This window comes from Balaenoptera physalus, assembly GCF_965194825.1.
Source record: "Balaenoptera physalus genome assembly, chromosome: 4".
In the NCBI taxonomy this organism is placed as follows: Eukaryota; Metazoa; Chordata; class Mammalia; order Artiodactyla; family Balaenopteridae; genus Balaenoptera; species Balaenoptera physalus.
Window position 1 is genome coordinate 131,489,555 of NC_138891.1, and position 13,437 is coordinate 131,502,991.

Genomic DNA, 13,437 nt, shown 5'->3' on the forward strand with positions numbered 1-13,437 from the left:
AAAACGTATGTTCACAGAGACATTTAGACTGGTGTTTGACCAAATAACTTGGTACCATGGCCTAGCCAAGTTGACACATAAAATTAACCATCACACTAGCATTCATCCTTCTCAGTAAGAAGAATCTGATTTGGTCAGATATCACTTTCCAATATGGATCACTTCCCTGGGAAAAGTATTTTTCCTAGTTTTTTTTAAAGTGTTAGAGGCTGTTGGCATCTTTCTCACTCAGTATATATTATTTATCTTTGTTTCTTGCACTGATCCCTGTTACCTTTGATTGTGGGCAAAGAATTAGGTATGGTTTTACTAGATGCTCATGAATCATGACCAATCATGCAGAGAGAATTGCTGAAGGCTGCTTTTCTTAGAAATACTCCAAGTAAGGCAGGCACCTAGAGTTCCAGCAATTCCTCTTCATCATACACCTAAAATATGTGTGTTGATTTACAAGCTATCAGCAATGCATATGCTCTAAAGAGAAATTTTGGATATTATCACTCCCCTTTAAATGTCCTTATTTCTCTCCTAGGTATACAATGACATTCCACATTGTTTTAATTTTCATTTATTTGAAAACAAGTGAAAAAAAATCTCTGCAAGTGTTTGTATCCTTTTCACCTTGAGCAAATTTTTTATTCATATGATTTATCCATTCATCTGCTGAAATCTCACAGTTTTCCTTATACATTTGAGTAAGCTTTTTATGTAGTGAAAATATTAACCTCTTTATGCCTTTACTATATCAAATATAAGCATTTCATGTTTAGATATTTTCCTTTTATTTTAGTAATATTTATTTTAATCACATGGACATATAAAATTGCTTATTTTCAAATCTCTCACTTTTTCTTGAATGATTTCTTCTGTTATTTCAAAACATTCCTTTACACATCTAATAAATATTTTCTTTTATTTTTGGTTACTGTGATTATACTTTAAAAAAAATTAAGTTTTAAGACTCTTTGGTCTATTTTAGAGAATGGTATCTAGTATGGATCTAACAGTTGTTTTTTTTTTTCTCCAGTTACTTCAAGGCAGTTTACTAAATACTTTTTTTATACATTTTTGTAAAAATTTATTTAATTTATTTAAAAAAACATATAAGTATATGCATGTACAAATATAAGTATATATGTGTGTATGTGTGGGTGTCTATCAACTTACATATATGTATATATAGATAGATATGTACTATAATCTACCTATATCTATTTGTCTATCTGTCTATTGAGAAAAAGAGAGAAGGAAAGATATTTCTAGTTGTCTACTCAATGCCAGTTTTCAAGGTGTATGTTAAGGTTGGAAGCATACTAATTTTTAAACTTATGTAATTCCTATTTTGTTCTGGGAAACAATATGTTTAGTTATAAATAGTCATCTCCCCATACTTCCTTGCAATAAGAATAGAAATGTCACCAAGTTCTGGCCGGCAAGATGTAAATAGAAGGCAAGGGATAGGGAACCTGAAACTGCAATTTAAATTGGACTGTACTTGGCTGGCATCTCTCTGGCTGTTTAACCTTCTCCTTTTCCCCTTCATCCTGTCTAGAATACAGATCTGGTATCTGGAGGTAGAATTGCTTTTCCTACAGGGGTAGGAAAGCCACATATTGAAGCTGGTGGAACAGACAGCTGGAAGCACCTGAGTTTTTAATGACATCTTGAAGCAGTTTTACCAGCTCTGGCTTGCCTATCTCTCTTCCATCCTTGGGATGTGAGGTGTTAACTGCTAGTTCAACCTGAAGTCATGTTTCTGTTATCTGTAGCTGAATGCAGGCCTAATGAATGCATTTAGCTCTATTTAGGATTTGTAGCTTTCTCTATACTGAAAATGACAAATTAGTCAAACTTCTAAAACGTAATCAGTTTTGTTTTTAAAAATACCATAAAATAATATAATATTTTATAAAGATGCTTTAGTTTTAAAGATAAAGGGCATTTAAATAAAACCATGCATAATTTAAAGCCTGATATAGAAAATTTATTGACCCAAACAATGGGCCTATAATATGATTAAGCTATGGCCTTGACACAAAGAGTTCATGTTCTAGTGGGTTAAACAAGCGTTTATGAGTAATTAGGATGACCTCTGAGAAGTGTAGTAGATGTAAGTTTACCAAAGTTCAACCCAAGGTCTCCTCAAAATCTGTTTTTCCGTATTTCTTGTTTCATTATAGGCAGACCATTAACTCATCCAAGATTCATATTTCAGAGTCTTCTTTCTTCCTTTCCTTCACAATCGATCCAATTTCTAGACTGCTCTGATTTGTGTCTGTCTCCATTTATAATACCAGAGTTTGTATGTGGCAAACCATAAGGTTTATTGCACTACCCTAAAGCTGGTTTGCCTACCATTTGTCTTTCTCTACTCCTTTCTATTTTTGTGCCTGCTACCAAAGTCATCTTTCTAAAAGTTTTTGACGATGTCAGTTTTCAGCTTAAAAATATTTTTAAGTTTCACATCATCTACCAGATACAACCTAACTCTTTAACGTGGCCAGTCAGACCCATCACCCAACCTGTGTACTCACAAGTTCCAGCCACCAAGGACAGCTGGAAGTTTTCTAAAAGTGTCTTGTTCTTTCTGGCCCTCTCCCTATGCCATAGAAAGCCTTCTATTCCTTTCTCTGTCTAAATTATAACTTCCCAACTACTCAAGATAACATGCTTTGTGAAAGCTTTCCTTATCTTCCCTGGTGATGTTAGTTGCTTTGCCTTCTCCTGGCTCACAGGGTTTTCTTCCTTTATTCCCTCCCTCTCTCCCTCTCTAGCCACTCTCTTCCCCCTCCTCCTTCTTCCCTCTCTCTTTGCTTGCCCGTTCCATTCTTCCCTTCTTGCTTCCTTTCTTTCTTTTTCTCCCCTCTCATTTCTTTAATTATATTTACTCATTATACTGTAATATTTGTTATTATATTTGTACTTCCAAAAAGTCTGTATTACCTGCAGCAGGAGAATCTGTGTTACAAGGGTGCTTTTCTACTGCAGAGGATAGGATCTCATTTCATAACATAAGGAATTACTCTTAAAAGTCTCTTAAATCCTCCATAAAATATTATTATTATTAAGAATAGTAATAAGTAATATCTATAGTAGCATCATTATGTGACAGGCTTTATGTACAAGTAACTACTCAATAGGCATTGGTTTGAGTGTATACAACTTGGACAGTGACATGTATTTATAAGTATGTAATGTATATGGTAATACACCTTATATAGTAGAACATTCAAAAATGGATAGTTTTTTCAATTTTTATACTTATTTTGCGGAAGTCTGAGTGTTGAATCTCTGTAAATTAAATACACATATGTGGTAACTCAATTGTATTCTATTTCCTTTATTGTTGAAAACGTGATTAAAATTTATTCTTTAATTTTCCTGAAAATGAGTTTAGTGCACAAAATTAGGGTACATCAAATAAAGCTATTCAGGCCTCACCAACATTTCCCTAATAGGTCCCCACCTCCAACGGCTCAAAACCAGGCCTAGATCTCCACATTCTGAACATCTGAAAATTGTGCCCTTTCTAATCTCTGGGTAATCACAATGGGGCAGAAAACCTTCTCCTTTTTAGTTATCAGCTCCTTCATCCCCATTTTGCAGCTTCATACAGGCCTTGATCAAACAATAGATTTTTTCTACCCACGGTCTCCTGGATCTAACTCTTGGAAACAGAAACACTTGCTTATGAGCTATTTTCAGGGCTGTCCTGCTCAAACTCAGAAGGCTAATAACTGCCCCCTGGTGGTAAAATTTATATAACTTTAGGAAAGCAAAGGCTTGGCTACCTTCCTTGGGAGGTGAAAAATAACTTTTTATTCCTTCCTAAAGAGATCATGGTCACAAAAACAAAGTATAATGCAATTTCTCAGTAGGTCACCCTGATATTTTAACCTTTATTTTACTCTCTCTGTTCTATATTTCAACTTTAAATTCTGATTCAGTTATTCTGATTACCTGCTCAAACAGCTCTTGGGCCAAGCCATTCAGCTGGAACAGGTTTAGTAGCAAATATGCTTGGGGAAAGGGCAATTCTAAAGGCATGTCGGACAGATTGGGTACAAAACTTTATGATCAAATCCTTTTTTTCCTGAATCACAAACTCCCAAGTGATACAGAATTAAAAAGTATGGACAAAAGTTAATTAGGTGTTTCCAATAAAACCCAAGCTGCGTTCAGTGTCCTGCCATCTAAAACTTCCAGGGACCACCTGAAACATCTTTTAAATGGCATCTATCTTCCCTTCTCAGGTGATGCATTAGTTGGGAACAGTATAGTGTCAAGTAGCGGTTCTCAACCAGAGTCATTTGGCCATGGCTAGAGACATTTTTTTAAATTTATTTTATTGAAGGATAGTTGGAGACATTTTTTTATTTTCATATCTTGCATGGGGTAAGGGGTTGCTAGAGTCCCTGGTATCTAGTCGGCAGAGGCCAGGACGGTTGCTAAGCATCTTACAACACACAGGAAATCCCCTCCCATAAACAAATGAGTGAGTCTGAAATACCATTAGTTCCAGGTTTGAGAGAACTTGGTAGACAAGATCAGAGGTCCTGGAGTCAATCAGACTTGCTTCATAACCTAAATCTGCTATTAGATTCTCTAAAGCCTAAGAGTCTTCACATATAAAAGAATAATGACTTCTTATCTTAGAGTAGTGTGATAGCTAAACAAGATAATCCATACAAAGCCCTTATCATGGTGTTCCCAGAATAAGCATTCAACATATGTTATTATCATCCTTATTTTTATTACAATTTCCAATTCAAGAGGAATAAGAACTTTTCAAGTTAAAATAAGAGAAAAATATATTTAGGAATATTAATAAAGATATAAGCTCTATACACAAAAAGTTTGTATGCAGTTATAACCATCCTGCATGAGAAGCGAGATCTTTCTTGCATTGCCACTCATGGGTACAATTATTTGCTTCAGAACTCTCACAATGGAAAATAGCCCTCCAAGTACTTCTTTCTTTCTTTCTTTTTTTTAACATATGGCTACTTATTTATTTATTTTAATTTTTTATTGGAGTATAGTTGCTTTACAATGTTGTATTAGTTTCTGCTGTACAGCAAAGTGAATCTGTTATACACGTACATATATCCACTCATTTCTAAGTTATACCAAAGCAGTGGCTCAATGTATTTGAAAACTAGTCACTTTAAAGTAGGTACCCAGTATCAGCAAACATTGTTCCTCTTTGGGTCAAGAGTCATTATTCTTTCTTTTTTTTTTTGCCATTTCCATTTTATCTTATTAATTTTTTAAATAGATCTTTACTGGACTATAACTGTTTCACAATACTGTGTTAGTTTCTGTTGCACAACAAAGCGAAGCAGCCATATGCATACACGATGTCCCCATATCCCCTCTCTCTTGAGCTTCCCTCCCATCCTCCCTATCCCACCCCTCTAGGTGATCGCAAAGCATGGAGCCAATTCCCCTGTGCTATGCTGCTGCTTCCCACCAGCCAACTATTTTACTTACATTCAGTAGTGAATTATGTCAATGCTACTCTCACTTGGCCCCAGCTTCGCCTTCCCACCCCATATCCGCAAGTCCATTTCCTATGTCTACCTCTTTATTCCTGCCCTGCAACTAGGTTCATCAGTACCATTTTTTTTTTTTTTTTTTTTAGATTCCATATATATGCGTTAGCATACGGTAATTGTTTTTCTCTTTCTGACTTAACTTCACTCTGTATGACAGACTCTAGGTCCATCCACCTCACTACAGATAACTCAGTTTGGTTTCTTTTTATGGCTGAATAATATTCCATTGTATATAAGTGCCACATCTTCTTTATCCATTCATCTGTCGATAGACATTCAGGTTGGTTCCATGTCCTGGCTATTGTAAATAGTGCTGCGCTGAACATTGTGGTACATGTCTCTGTTTGAATTATGGTTTTCTCAGGGTATATGCCCAGTAGTGGGATTGCTGGGTCATATGGTAATTCTATTTTTAGTTTTTTAAGGAACACCACATTAACAAATTAAGGAATAAAAACCATATGATCATCTCAATAGATGCAGAAAAATCTTTTGACAAAATTCAATACCAATTTTCGATAAAAACTCTCCAGAATATGGGCATAAAGGGAACCTACCTCAACATAATAAAGGCCATATATGACAAACCCACAGCAAGCATCATACTTAATGGTGAAAAACTGAAAGCATTTCCACTAAGATCCGGAACAAGACAAGGATGTCCACTCTTGCCACTCTTATTCAACATAGTTTTGGAAGTCCTAGCCACAGCAATCAGAGAAGAAAAAGAAATAAAAGGAATACAAATTGGAAAAGAAGAAGTAAAACTGTCACTGTTTGCAGATGACAAGATACTATACGTAGAAAATCCTAAAGATGCCACCAGAAAACTACTAGAACTAATCAATGAATTTGGTAAGGTTGCAGGATACAAAATTAATGCACAGAAATCTCTGGCATTCCTATACACCAGGAACGAAAAATCAGAAAGAGAAATTAAGGAAGCACTTCCATTTACCACTGCAACAAAAATAATAAAATACCTAGGAATAAACCTGCCTAAGGAGGCGAAAGACTTGTACTCAGAAAACTATAAAACACTGATGAAAGAAATCAAAGATGACATAAACAGATGGAGAAATATACCATGTTCTTGGATTGGAAGAATCAATATTGTGAAAATGACTATACTACCCAAAGCAATCTACAGATTCAATGCAACCTCTATCAAACTACGAATGGCATTCTTCACAGAATTAGAACAAAAAATCTCATGATTCGTATGGAAACACAAAAGACCCTGAATAGCCAAAGCAATCTTGAGAAAGAAAAACGGAGTTGGAGGAATCAGCCTCCCTGACTTCAAACTATACCACATAGCTACAGTAATCAAGACAGTATGCTACTGGTGCAAAAACTGAAATATAGATCAATGGAATGCCCAGAGATAAACCCACGCACATATAGTCACCTAATTTGTGACAAAGGAGGCAAGAACATACAGTGGAGAAATGATAGCCTCTTCAATAAGTGGTGCTGGGAAAACTGGACAGCTACATGTAAAAGAATGAAATTAGAACACTACCTAACACCGTACACAAAAATAAACTCAAAATGGATTAAAGACTTAAATGTAAGACCAGACATTGTAAAACTCTTAGAGGAAAACATAGGAAAAACACTCTTTGACATAAACCACAGCAAGATATTTTTTGACCCACCTCCTAGAGTAACAGAAGTAAAAACAAAAATAAACAAATGGGACTTAAATAAACTTAAGAGTTAGTACTTTTGAAGCTGTTCGGAACAACTTTCTCCATTGCCACAGTAGACATTGTCTCTTTTGAGGTATCTTATGTCTGTGCCAAGCTTATAATCCTTAGGTACTCATCAGTGGCTAAGGGTCCTTTCCTCAATACTGGGCCATCTTTTGTCAAGGGCACCCAGGCATATCACAAAGCCTATCAAGAAGTAGTTCCTTTAATGTCTTTTTTTTTTTTTTTCCTAGTCCTCATTTCTTACAAGAAACTTCTTGTGTGCTTTAAAGAAAGTTCCTCTTCACAGTAAGAAAAAATCACTCAGAGAGAGTTCTGTGTCTACACCCCTTTAAAAAAATCTCTCTCCTCTGGAACTTCATTCTAATAAAAACTTCCAAATAAAACAATAACTCTAGAGATAATGTTTGATTAAACATAATAATTTACATTCTCAATAACCAAAGAACTTTATATTTTCACTATGAACTACTAATAAGGTATTAGAAACTTGCTTTGTGTTTGTATAGCTAAAGTTCTTATTCTGGTGATTTATAGAATACAAAGGCACAAACTTCCCTTAAAGCATATTACAGTGTCTGTGTCTGAGGATAGGAAATAGATTACTGTTTCTCTCCTCTCTCTCTACCCTTCCCCAACCCCACCCAATGTCAGAATCTGATTAGCTAGAAGATCTTATTGGGTACAGCATTCATTTAGAACACACTCTTATAGATTTTTTGTGTTGTCTTCACTGTTGACAGGGTGGCAGCAATATCCTACTTCGTATTAGTTTATAACTCCTGCAGGTGGAAGTCATGAGATCAGAGAATTCTTCATTGGAATGAGCCTTGTAGATGAAAGAACACTGAATTAGAATGTGTCTTGTAGGCTATTGAGTTCTAAATTTAGATATAAGGAAAGTGAAGGAAAAGAAATGAGGTGACATAAACAGGCCCCACAGCAAGTTGGTGATAAGTTGAGATAACTCCATCCCAAGTCTCAGACCCAAGCAGAGAGGAGAGAGGTATGACTAACTGAGGAAACACACACACACACAAAAAAAAAAAAAAAAAAAAAAAAGAAAGAAGGAAAAAAAAGAAAACTATACTATAAACTGGCTTACTTAAGAAAGAGGTCTAATACACACTACCATATATATAATAGATAAATAACAAGGTCCTACTGTATAACACAGGGAACTATAGTCAATATATTATAATAACCGATATTGGAAAAAATCTACAAAAGAATATCTATCTATGAAACTGAATCACTTTTCTTTATACCTGAAACATTGTAAATCAACTATAGTTCAATTAAAAACAAGAGGTCTAAGAGATGGACCTTGAACAAAGAAGTACAGAGACTGAATCACAAACACATACCTTCTGGGTTATTGACCTAAGTACTTACTTGCTCATTTAAGTTTAAAAAAAGACCTTAAAGGTTATATCCTCTACTCTCTGTCATCCAGTGGTTGGATGTTCTCTACTACATAAAGAAAGAATATTCAGCCACTATATTGAATCACTCTGGGAAAGATACATTTGGTCAAATATCTAAAAGTCACCAACCCCCCACCTTCTATCTGCTGGCGGAGTTTTCATTTTCAAATGATCTCTTCCCCAGATCTAGTAGATTAATTAGAGATGTCTTCAATATGTAATATAAATACAGAAACTGATCAAAGGTGCTAGAAAGAAAAACAGGACATGCATTTACCTAGTGAATATGCTTAAATATATTTTTATTTAAAAGTAGCAAGTTTCCATTTATCTTCTGCAGTTGTCATCTTCATAAGATTTAGATGCGTCAATAATGTTTAAGTGTCATTCTATTTCTCTGTTGTCTTAAGTCATAAATACAATTTACAAATATTTTATGTAGAGTTATGCATTAAATGCCCATCAATTTCAAGAACATAAATAATTATTTGTTTTAGTTTTTAGAAGGTAACATTGGAAAATATAATTCTCTATCCTCTGATATAATTGGGGATCTTATGTTTTAAAATACTAAAACAGTATATATATATATGTATATATATACTATACATATAATACAATGTATATATAGTATATATGTACATATATATGTGTGTGTATATAATATATATACATAGTACATTGACTGGCTTCCTAGTCCTTTCCCCTCTTAAGTTCAAGTTCTTTCTTAATTAACTAACACTTTGCAACAATTTGACATTCATTATTCAGAGAGTGGTGGTCAAGTTGCCTGCTTCATTGGTTTAGCTTTGGGGTGCAAGCCTGGGAAAAAGATCTATGAGAATAATGAATTACCTGTTACCACTTTACTGTGGTGAGGGGCAAGAATGGGGAACATATTTTTAAATTTTAAGTATTCAAATGATTACAAATAAATGGTAAATATGAATAAGTGGTTTAAAGTCATCTTTTTAAAACCAAGTATCTTGCTTGCCTGAAAGAAAATATTTCCAGGTTCACGTCATCTGAGTAAAGCAGATTTTTGACACATAGTACTAAGCAAATTATTCTTAAGTCTGTCCAAATGTGCCATTGAATCATACTTGTTCAGGCATAAATTGTTTTTTTCACCATGAGTTAAAAAATCAAATGTGGAAATTGATGGCAGATTTCTAACATAAAGAGCTTATGTAAAGCTAAGATTTTTGGAAAGAGATATAAAAGTATGTGGTTAATTTATTTCATTTACAGGTATTATTCACTGTTTTAAAGCAACTGAGACTATCCCATTCTTCAGTATTCCTTACCAATGGCACCTGTCATGGCTGAATGAATACTGGTCTTCTTATTGCTTTGGTATCTTGTCCTGATCATATCTCTAAACATTACTAGTATATCCAGTTGAACCCAATGGAGAGAGTTCCCATATCCTAAATAACTAAGTCCTCAACTATACTTTATTGCTGAGGAATATATGAAGGCAGCACAAGTGAAAAATAATAATAAAATAAGTTAAACTCCAAACTCACATTTAGAATCCTTATGGCCTAGGTTGTTGACTGAATATCCAGAGGCTATGAGAACTCCTCTGACCTGGGTCAGCCTGGTGTAAAAAACCCAGAGAACAGGTAGACACCCAAGTCTTCTTAGGTCCCTTTTCTCTAAGTCTTCATTCTATCCTTGGTCTATAAAACTTCATCACACTGCCACTGAAAAGAATATGACATTAAGCAATTAATTTCAACTTCCTTATTTACAAAATTGTGATCATGGTACAAACCTCATAGGATTATGTTGTGGAATTAATTAGATATTAAATAAGATATGACAGCATACAGTACTTAATTTATGGTGGTTCTAGTATTTGCCATAAGCAGATATTTACTAAGTATTTATCTCTTTATTTATTTTAATTTTAGTTACCTAAATTTTCTAACTTGGATTAACATTTTTCTCTTTTTCACTCCAGTACTTTCACTCCAGTTCCTTTACCACAGCATGTATCACTTTCTTTTATTGGAATAATCTATACAAGTGTCTTGATCTTTCTAATTCTGACTCAGAATACATATATATGGCCCATATCTGATTTAGTTATATATCCTGATAATACTTTTAGATGTGCTTTGAAGATAGTGCAAATTCAAAAAAAGTTTGAAAATTTAATCTCTAATGAAATTTTCTTATTTCTATGTTTGTTACTTAGTCTTTCTAGTTAAAGATTAAATTTGATGATAATTGTCACAACTCATCAACAAGTATTTTTGAAGGTACAAAATACAGATATTGGTTACTATGAAGATTAAACAAGTGAAAAAAATAATCCCTAATCTCAAGGATGTTTTAGTAGTGATGGGGATTGAGGGCCTGCAAAGAACGAGAACACAAGGCAGAATGATATAAGTGCAGATAAAAACCCAGGCAAAAGTAACTACTGATTTTTAAAAACCTAATTTGCCTTGGACGTTCAATTTCTAACTCTTATAGGAACACTTCCTGGGGTATTATTAACTATACTTTACATTAAACAAAAATGAAAGCAAAAACAAAAACAAACAAAAAACACCTAAAGCTTAGAGAGGTCAGGGAACATGCTGAAACTCACATCAATAACAGGACCAGTATTTTGACCTGGATATTTCTTATTTCAATGCCTCCATAACCACCCATTGTCTTTTTGATAAGGGAGCATATAGAAAGAATTTATTCTGATTGTCTTTGGACAGATATGTCCAACAGATGGCATTTAAAAGATGCCATTGAAATAACTTGGAGTGAGGACAAGTAGAAAGGAAAAACCATTCTGAAAAAGCTCCACGAATACACAGAGCAGAGAGATGTGACAATGGAAGATATGTTTTCATGATGTTCTAACTTGTTTTCTATTTTAATTCAAATTCTAGACACCTCACAAAAACTCTCAAGGAATTTCTAACAGTGATACTTAGGGAAAAGACAGTATATTCTATAAGATTCTTAGGAAAGGACCATGACGCAGGGCAAAGAATTCCTGAAAGGTTCATACCCCCCCAAATAAGTGGTTTTCTGTGCTTTGCATAGAATAAAACATGCATGTCAGTTGGCTCTGGCTGCTCCTAGAAAGCCAAGATCAGATCCAAATAATCTTTTCGCCTCCATAGACTCTTGTGCAAGGTAGATCCTTAACAGATATATGTTGAATGAATTATCAAACCCAAAGAATAGTTTTTCTGTGTTTGTGTGTGTGTGTGTGTGTGTGTGTGTATGTGTGTGTTAAAAAAGGTCTGCATCTCTGTCTATAAAATATCTGAGAGAAGGTTAGCATTTTGGAGGCTTTCATATCATAAAAGTTTGATTTTTTAAAATAATTTTTATTGGAGTATAGTTGATTTACAATGTTGTGTTAGTTTCAGGTGTACAGCAAAGTGAATTAGTTATACATGTACATGTATCCACTCTTTTTTAGATTATTTTCCCATATAGGTCATTACAGACTATTGAGTAGAGTTCCCTGTGCTATACAGTAGGTTCTTATTGGTGATCTATTTTACATATAGTAATATGTATATCTAATCCTAATCTCCCAATTTATTCTTCCCTCCCCATTCCCCCCTGGTAACCATAAGTTTCTTTTCTACATCTGTAACTCTATTTCTGTTTTGTAAATAAGTTCATTGTACCATTTAAAAAAAAAAATAAAACAAAGGTGAAAAAAGAAATTGTATCTTACAAAGGCAAATGAAATAGACTTATTTAACAACTAAAAAAAAAAACACAAAAGTTTGACTTTTGTCTATATTATTTTTATGTCTATATTGAACTAACAGAATGACCGTAATACTGTTTTCTTATTGTCTACTGTGACCATTGGGTGTCATAGGGAGAGATGATCTGAAATATATTATCGGTTATAATATCCTTTTTCTTTTTCACCTCACATACTACTGGGCCTGATACAACGTATACATATCATATATATATACATATAAAACAAATATTTGTTAATTGAATCAACAAAGAGCCAGGGACAGATGAAAGTAAGGCTTTGAGATGTCAGGAAGAAGTTGTCTAAAGCAAATTTTTTTTCCTGAATTCCGAAGTGAGCATGCAAACAACAGATAATTTCTCATGTTTTGCAGCCTCAGGTTTAATCTGAGCATTACTGGGCATATAGAGTAAGTCTCCTCATTTCCCTCCTCTGCATCTGATGCTCACCTACTTCTTCCATCTTCCAATTATTCCTTTGCGATCGTGCTTAAGACACAACCATGAAAAACTTTTAGGTACGTTATGGAATTATTTATTGAGTTTTAAAAAGATAATTCTACCCTATTAGCTTCTGCAGTGAAAACTTGAGAGTCTATAGTCTCTTTAAAAGGCAAATAATTTAGCAGGGAAAAGACTGATCAATCTCCTTCCTGTCACTTGACAGAAAAAAAAAAACTTTGAATAATTTATTACCAAAGTTTCATAGCAGTATATCAATACACAGATTAAATAAATGGCTTTTTGTAGCTATAGTTGCCCTTCTCATTAGAAATAAGTAACAAAGAACTTTTAAACTTGGCCTAAAACTAGTGTTGTCCCAGATACTTTAACTTCTTAAATAAAGTTAGGTGTCTACTGGCTCTGCTTTAGATACTCTGTCTTAGGTATTGAACATAGGCAGAGGGGGAAAAGTATTATTAGCGATTAAATGACCCCAGAGATCTCAGGCAATGAAGATCTAGGATAGCCAGAATATAGGAAGCATTTTGA